Here is a 9,146-nt window from a genome sequence, read left to right as displayed (position 1 = left end):
TTTTTCTAAACTATCTTTTATTAGAATTTGATATCAAGTATAAAAATACTCTTTGACCTTATTAAATGAAAAATATTTTAGAGATAGTCTCATTAAATAAGATATAGGTAATTGAGATTTGCTTATATTTGAGGAAAAAAACAAACAACTTTTGTTACTTATATTTGAAGATAAAATGGAGTACCAATTATATCCAATTTATCTAATTTCATATATATATATATATATATATATATATATATATATATATATATATATATATATATATATATATATATATATATATATTTTCAATTTGATTTTTAGGGATTAATAAATTGGTCGTCTAAGAAGATTCAAGAAATGATGAACACCTCTAAGAATAGGCAGAAGTCCTAAGCAGATAGGCGGGAGATTACTTCTAACTTCATTGAACCATATTAGATTCTTTGACATATAGGCTTTGTGGCATATGAACTAGTATTATTACCTTTCTAGGACAATATGCATAATGTGTTTCATGATCTTACGCATGTCATAAAATCAGACACAATATAAGTATGAGATGATTTGACCTATGAGACTCAACCCACAAGGATTGAGTATCAAAGGACCAAGCATTTTAAAGGCAAGATCATCAATTTGGTGTAGTGATACTACGGGAGATATTACATGGGAGCTTGAGGACAAGATGCCCGAACAGTATCCGAATCTCTTTTTAGGTAAGTGAATTTTTTTAGTTATTAGGGAGAATTGTAACATTGTGTTTTTGATAATTAAGTGAATAAGTGATTTAATTAAAAAAATCAAGAGGAATTAAATTTCAATTTATGTATTTGAATAATTAAATTATTGAGCTGATTTGTTTAAACTTGTTTGTTAAGAAAAAAAAACTTATTTTAATAAAATAAACAAATTTCTTTTTTTAGTGTGTTTGTCTAATCTACTTCTATTTTAAAAAATATTTTTTTTGTTTATTTTAAGAAGCAAATCCTATATTTTCTTATAAAAGCACTTATATCAAAAATACTTATTTTAAATTTACTTTTTAAAAGTTTAAACATACTCAACCAATAAATTGTAGTAGTTGTTTGTGTGTTTAATAGATTTTATGGTGTTTGAGCCTTAAAGATTGAGCCTTTGGATATGAGATAAGGAAGAGTCCTTAAAACCTCCCTTAAACCTCTAGTATTGAGAAACACTTTCCACAAATCTCACTTTCATTTTCCTTCCTTCTCAAGCAACCCACTACCTAGAGGCTAGAGAAACTAGAAGCTTCAACTCAAAGGATACATTTTCCTCTTCTCCTAGAGATCCACAATTATCTCTTGAAGTGGTAAGTTCCTCTCCTTATCACTTTACCCATTATGTTCACCTTCTAGAAGCAACCATAGCGACGTTCATAAAAATCCTAAGTTGTGGTTCAAAAATCTAACTTGGGAGTAGATAAATTCATATTTGATTGTATTTTGATGTGAGTTTTCATATCATATCCATGCATTTTAATATGCTTTATTTGGAAAAACTCACTATTTGATATAAGTTTGTGAAAGATAGGTGCTTAAAAGGTTTTATGTGAAAAAGAACTAAAAATCTTAGATTTTTGGAGTCAATAAGATGATCACGATCATCTTAAATATTGCAAGGGTCACATGCCAAATTTAAATCCTAATTAATTGATAAGATAAAGAGATAATTGATTCTCTTTAATTAAGAATGATGGAAGGAGGGCCTTCACAAAATATTATAAATAAGGAATGAGGTTCTCTGTTTTTAGTTTCTTTTGTTCTATTTACATTCTTGAGAGTTCTAAGAGACAAGATGATTGTATAGGAGTCTGTTAGCTATAGAAGAGCGTAGAAAACACAATTGGGATGGACTCTGGCCAAGTCTCCTTCTCTTTGGTATGTATGTGTTCTTTATTGGGATTTCTAGTTTTGTCATGGCATGAGTGACTAGTCTTCCTAATCCAAAATTATGATTTAGTCATACTTTTGTATCCATTTTTTGATTTTAATGAAATCCTTGATGTTTTCTAGTCAATTAAATCTCTTCTTTATTCTTGATTGTTAATTTGGAATTAATCACTTTGAATCTTAATCTATTGCATGAGAATGACCATCATTGTGTAATTGATTGACCTAGGAAGAGATTACTTCTACGTAGTGGCGGACCTACACTATGGTGAGGATGCGCACTTGCACCCCCTCATTTTTTAAAATTCACTAATAAATTTTCTTTTAAATTAAAAATTGTAAATAAAATCTTATATTTTTGTATTTTATTCCATATACATTTATATAGTTGAACCCACTGATTTTATTTTTTATAATTTGTTCTCACTGACTTAGGGTCTTGGGTCCGCCACTGCTTCTACGTAACTTGCATGATCAAACTGGTTATGGAAAATTCTAGTATATTAATTAATTGATCACCCTTGTTTTGATGTTAATCGTTTGACCCTAATATGATATTTCTATGATCGACTGAGTATTGATTAGGGCAAAGAGCGTTATTAAACCATGACCAAAGGTTAATGATGAAATTTGGGAATACCAGTAATAGACAATATTTGGGGTTTTGTTGGAATTAGAATTGGGGAAAATTGGAGTAAGTGTGACGAAATCACAATCCTAGGTTGCTTACTATAAGTGTTTTCACATAAACTTTTCTATTTTTTACTCATATTTACTAAAGTGAACAATTATCCACAATTATCTTTCATTTAATTTAGTTATTTGGGTTCGATATTTGGACTTTTAGTCCTTTATTACTACTATATAGGATCACTTGTTCTTGTGTGAGTACTATTTTTATGCCTGAGTGTTTTTGGTTTGGTTTGTTGTCCTTTCAATGTGAATTGTTAGCTAGTTGGTGAAAAATTTCCCTTCTTTTAGCATAAGCTTCTTCCTTTTTCCTTCCTACTTCCAAAAGTTAAGTCCTTTAATTTGAACACGTAAGGAAAATTGAACCTTGTTTTAATATCATGTTGGTGTGAGTCTAAACTTGTAAAATGGTGGGCAAAAAAGATTCATTTAAAAAAAATAAAAAGAGATTTTAAGTATATTAGCAAGAATAAAAATAAAAAATGAAAAAAATAGTAACTTATAAAATATAAACTAATTGAAGTACCTTATTAAAATAAATGAGAAAAACTTAAATATGTTTTTCATATATGTAATGTAGTCCATTTTTATTTTACTACCTAAACTTTTTTATTTATTTTATTAAGTTAAATATTTTTATGTTTGATTTTAATACCTGTTATCAGTCAGGGTTTGTTAAATGATGACATGATATTGTGTTAGTCTCTCATATTATCACTTAACTTATGTGACATTTTGTTAGTTCGTCATATCATCACTTGATAGACTTTGACATGACGACAAATACTAAAATTAAATATAAGAATATTTCATATAGTAAAATAAAAAAATGCGAAGTTTAGATAGTTATTACCTTTTTTATATAAAATTTGTCTAAGATACAAAACTTATATAATTTCGATGAACTTGTCTCAAAAGAATAAGAAGAGTGCATTCAAAAGTGATCAATATGTGAACTAAAATTTGAGAAATTGAATGCGCCATTGAAGGAATTTATTTTGATAGAAATTGATGTTTTGAACGACTCTATTTGAGGCACATGGGGTTGAAGCGCTTAAAAGCAAGATCATTTTGAAATTTGAAATATCAATTGAAGTGGTTGATGAAAGAAGTTGGGAAGAATCATCAAATAGCATTAGATTTATGTATTTAGAAAAAATGTTGTATACTTGTTGAAATCATAGAATTTAGTCGTGTGTTAGAAGTTTATAAAAAAGAACTCTACTTGCCAATTTTTGGTGGATTGAATTATTATCATTTAACTCTTCAAACATCGACAACGTCGCACATCAAAATTGACTACTAGTTCAAAAAGTCATCGTATATGTATTCATTCCTATTTTTTATGAATTCATGTTTATTTATTTTAATGTATCTTTCTAAACTCTTTTACTTTTTCCAATCTCCATTTTTTCTCGAAACCCTTATTTTTCCAATACCTATTTCTGTTTTATGATTATAATATTGTCGAAAATTAATGATGGTTAAGATTAACTTTTAAATTGAAAACACTATTATAAAATTTACTTAGAAATTATATTACAACATTTTATGGTACAATTATAATTATCTATGAATATTTTTTTATCAAAATCACTATATGTGTTAAGTATTAAAAAATTCTTTGATAAATTGAAAACTATGAAATTACTTATTTGATTAAAAAGAACTTACAATTAAGAATAAATTATATGTCTCATCTTTAAATACTTATTTATTAATAGAGTCATGTTGTGAAAATTACTCAATTATAATAATATATCTTTTTCGAAGAAGTATAATTTTCATTATTAACAATAATAAAATTAAATTAAATTATATTACAAGTATGAAAAACTAATGAGAAACTACAAAAATAAGATTATACATTAAAAAAAAAACTTATTTTGAAAAATTTCTTATAAGTTAGTCAAACTAACTTATAACACATTAGAGTAACTTTTTTAAATACACTCTTTATTAAAAAAAAAATATATCTCCATGATAATTATACTTACTTGATGGACTAATAAAAAATATCGTTATTTCCATGTACATTTAATTAATTAATATATTTGGTAATTTGGATAGGTTAAATATTCCTTTCACTCGAAAATAGTGGACTTATAACGATTATCATATTATTGTTACATAGGGTCCTTTTCTCTTACCAATTCAGTTATGTTGAATTGAATTATTACTTTTTTTTATCAAGAACTTGCTTGGAAAGTTTTTTTTATTGGTAATTAATTTAATTGAACTGCTTAAAAACCTAGTTCAAAAAGTCATTAACTCTTATATACTTCCTTTGTCCCAAAATAATTATTATTTTTGGAAGCGTTTGTTCTACGGATAACTTTTTTAGTCCCAAAAATATAATTTTAGGCAATAAAATATGAAAATCTTATTTAATAAAAATGTGTTTGGTTAATTATAAAATTATTTTTTTATATTCTTAGAAATAATTAAGACATATGTTTGATTAAATTATTTTTTCCTGAAAATATATATTATAATTATTAAAATATCCTTATTATTATATTAAAAGTGTTTTTTTCTTTATAAAAAAAATAAATTTATTATAAGACTAATGGCAAGCAAACTATACTAAAAAATGTTATATATCTCACATTCTCATGATAAAATCACTTTCACTACTCCTCTAAAATTCCAAAGATTTATGGTAAGTAAAATAGACACATGAATGAAAATTTTGAAAATGACAAAAATTAGATAGGGTAAATTAAAAGATAATTAATAGGGGGTTATGATAGTAGGTAGAAATACAGTATATTTTTAATCACAAATGGAATTTTTATCCTATGAGAATAAATATTCTCTAACCCTTGCGCCAAGATTAAATGTTAACTGAATGTAAGATTATTGCTTACCTAAATAAAAAATATACGAGTAAGTAGAAGAAGTAATTAATGTTACATTGAAAAATTAAAATGATAATTATTTTGGAACAAACTTTTTTCTCTTATACAACAATTATAATGGGACACAGAGAATAATAAATTTAAATTTTCATCCTTTTATTTTCTTACAAAAATTTCATCATTATAATTTTTGTAACTAAATATTTTTGTTTTATTTTGTAAGAGATGTTATATAATTTTTTATGTATCAAACTTTTAAATTGATTATTTTGTTATTTTTTAACAAATTACATCAATATTAAATATAATAAAATATTGCAAATTATAAACTAAATTAATGTTAAGTTTTAAAGAAAGAAATAAATACCATGTGTATATTTTAATATATATATATATATATATTAATAATAATAAACTATTTTTAAATATTTTTATCTTTTAAGATTTTATTTATAGTTATAAATTCAGGTCATGAACGAAATTTTTTACATTTTTTTTTCTAAATCGAGTTATGGTTATTGAATGAGTGAAGACTTTTTTCTTAGTATAAATAAAATTGCATGACTTCCAGTATTTGATTTGATTACCTTCAACATTTTGCATGAGTATATTTATTTTGCGGTTAAAAAAGAAATACAACTATTCATAATTGTTTTTTTATATATAAAATTAAATGCATTAAACCTATTATCTATAATTTAAGTGTATATGTTGACATATGTTAATTATTTATTTCAATATTTTCTAAAAAAAAATGTAAACATATACTATAGTGACACATATTACATATATGTGATTGTACCTATAATAGATTATATATGTCTAATAGATTTATACTTACATATATTATATCTATAATAACATTTTTTATGTGTTACTATAATCAACATTCTTTGTAGTTTATTGTCTAATATCTACAATTGAGAGAAAATTGCCGGATCATACATGTCTGATTCTCACGTTTAATTCTTCATTGTTGAAATGTACGACTTATACTGTTTATACAATACTTTTATTATAATTTAATAATAATTTTTGATTAACACTTATCTAACATTTTTCTCTCTTCTTTTCAATTAATATATATATATATATATATATATATTATAAATCTATAATATAGGATGTATTATTTAATTATAAATTATTATGTATAGTAATTTTATAATATATATTTGTCTTATTTCTACACATGACGTGAAATTCATCTAAAAAGCAAGCACCTAAAAAATTTCACAAAATATTTGACCAGGTGGTTGTATGACTTTGAGCAATTTGCCATGTCACTCCTTTGTTTGACAATCAAAATAGGTGGCTCATTTGAACTAAATTAATTAACAGTTGCAGATTTGACTTGATAGTGTGTCATCAGTCGCCTCCCCTACAGTTTTCTATATAAAATAAATAATGTAGTCAGTAAGTCAGTGGACACTCTCACACTCCAATCAATCCATGTAGTCAAAGTCAAGAAATAAAAGAGATAAATAATAAATCTAATTTATCATTTATGATATAATAAAAATAAAGATACTTTAATTTAGATATTTGTTTTATTGGGATATCTAAAAAAATATTACATTCTTTAATTTCAATCTCTATTTTCTTGTATTACTCACCATATTTTGTTTTAGTTCTTGCCTATTCGATGGGGGTATATACACGCTCATTGGGTATAATTTTTTCTCCCTTTTATTCTATGGTTTTGAATTTTTTCCTATGTTTTCATCGTTGCGTGATCATAATATATAGGATAAATTTATTTAAACTTACTTTTTAAAAAAACACTTATTTTAATAAAAATAAGTCATTTTATTTTTTAATAAGTTTATTTAAACTGTTGCTATTTTAAAAAAACATTATTTTTTATTTTGATAAACAAATTTTATCTACTTATTAAAAAATATTTTTTAAAATATTTATTTTAAAAATATTTTTTTTCAAATTTAAACAAACCCGTTCATAATGCTTAAGTTGAGATTGGGACGTTTGGGATTACTAATGTTTTGCTGTTTGAAGTAGGTGCCAGATGCAATATAGTTGACTTCAATTTTAAAGAATCTTTGATAATCTCAACATGATCAATATTACTTATGAACTAAGATTTTATTAGATACTAATACTATATTTTAGGTATTTGATCTAGTCATAATTTAAAGAAGGAAGCAATTTTGCTTAAGGGAGTGTCTCTTAGTACATTGCGATCGATGTGTCGATGCCAAACATTGTGGTCCAACCGTTGAAGGCCTGCTATATTGATATCCACTTGTGATACAATAAACTGAATAAAGAATGTTTTTCCACACTCAGTCACAGAGTGTAGGGTTTCATTTGTTTCAGAATTCAACAATTTTTTTTTAAGTTGGCTTTAATTTGGTTCACAGTGACTGAAATTGTATCCAATTAGGGTTTTTATAAGTTGGGACGATAACAAAAAGTTAATATTTATCTAAACAAACCAGCTTGTTAAGTCTACGAGACATTTTAATGGCTTAGAATTTAATCTTATTTTTTTTCATGAAAATGCTAACCAATATTCTTAGAACGGTGAACAAGGAATTAAAATGAAAAATATATTTATTAAAATATATAAAATTATGTTTTTTTTATGTTTTTTATGATTTGTATAATAAATATTTTTTATTTTAGTTTCTTAACCAATGTATGTAGTTAACAAGTCTATTTTTTTAATAATTAAATAGATTTTTATAAAAATCTTGACCTAATTTATTTCCTAAACAAATTTCGCTTGGTTTAACCTATTTTTACCCTCATGGAGTGAAAGAAAATATGAAGAGGAGATGAGATATAAATATCAAATTTGTTGGTTGGTAAAAAAGAAAAATAGAAATGAGAGATGTTATTTAAAATGGTATTTCAAGTGGTTAATGACTTTGTAATTTTTTTACTAACTTAATTCTTATAGTTTTTAACCACAAAAATTCATACTTCAAAATATAAAATAGTAAATAAAATTTTAACGATAAAAAATTATCATAAATTACAAATATTTTATTCTTAATTTGGCTCACACAGAATGATTAAAAAAACATTTTGCAAATTCCAAAAATTAAAAAAATAAATTTAAATTAATTTAAAAGATTAAAAAGAAAATGATTCAATAAAGAAGTAAAATCATATTTAAGTCTTATATGGATGGAGGAACTTTTCAGCAGAAAATCAACCTGACAAGTTAATTCTCTATGTCAATGGATTGTGCATACCTAATTTATTTTCACAAAAATTCATTTGCTTTACTGAAAATAGCTAAATTGATTAGCAAGATGAATAAATCACTTGGTGATTTACACAGTATTTTTTTCCCCTGCCCAACCCCTGGCATTGAGTCACTGCTCCTCCAACTTAGCCTCAGGGTGGGTCTATATCCAAATTAATTTCGATTATAAATTCTATATTAAATTGTGTGTTACAAAGATTAAATGATTTTTAGTCATAATTTTATAATTTTTAACAAATAATAAAAAGTACATAAAAATATATATTAAAAATGAATATATCAATTACTGCCACTCGATCCCCTTAATTAATTCTTGTACCAATCTCACAATAAATGTGTTATGTCAAACTATTTGCAATTGACTAACAGGCTAGTCATAATCCATGTTCTTACTGGGTATGGTATTATTTTCGCAGCAATTTCACACCTATCCCTCGTGCAATATTAATGCAAGCACTAGTTTCC

The sequence above is a fragment of the Glycine max genome, chromosome 16, assembly GCF_000004515.6.
Source record: "Glycine max cultivar Williams 82 chromosome 16, Glycine_max_v4.0, whole genome shotgun sequence".
NCBI lineage: Eukaryota > Viridiplantae > Streptophyta > Magnoliopsida > Fabales > Fabaceae > Glycine > Glycine max.
The sequence above is the reverse complement of the archived record's forward strand: the minus strand, read 5'-3'. Positions refer to the sequence as shown.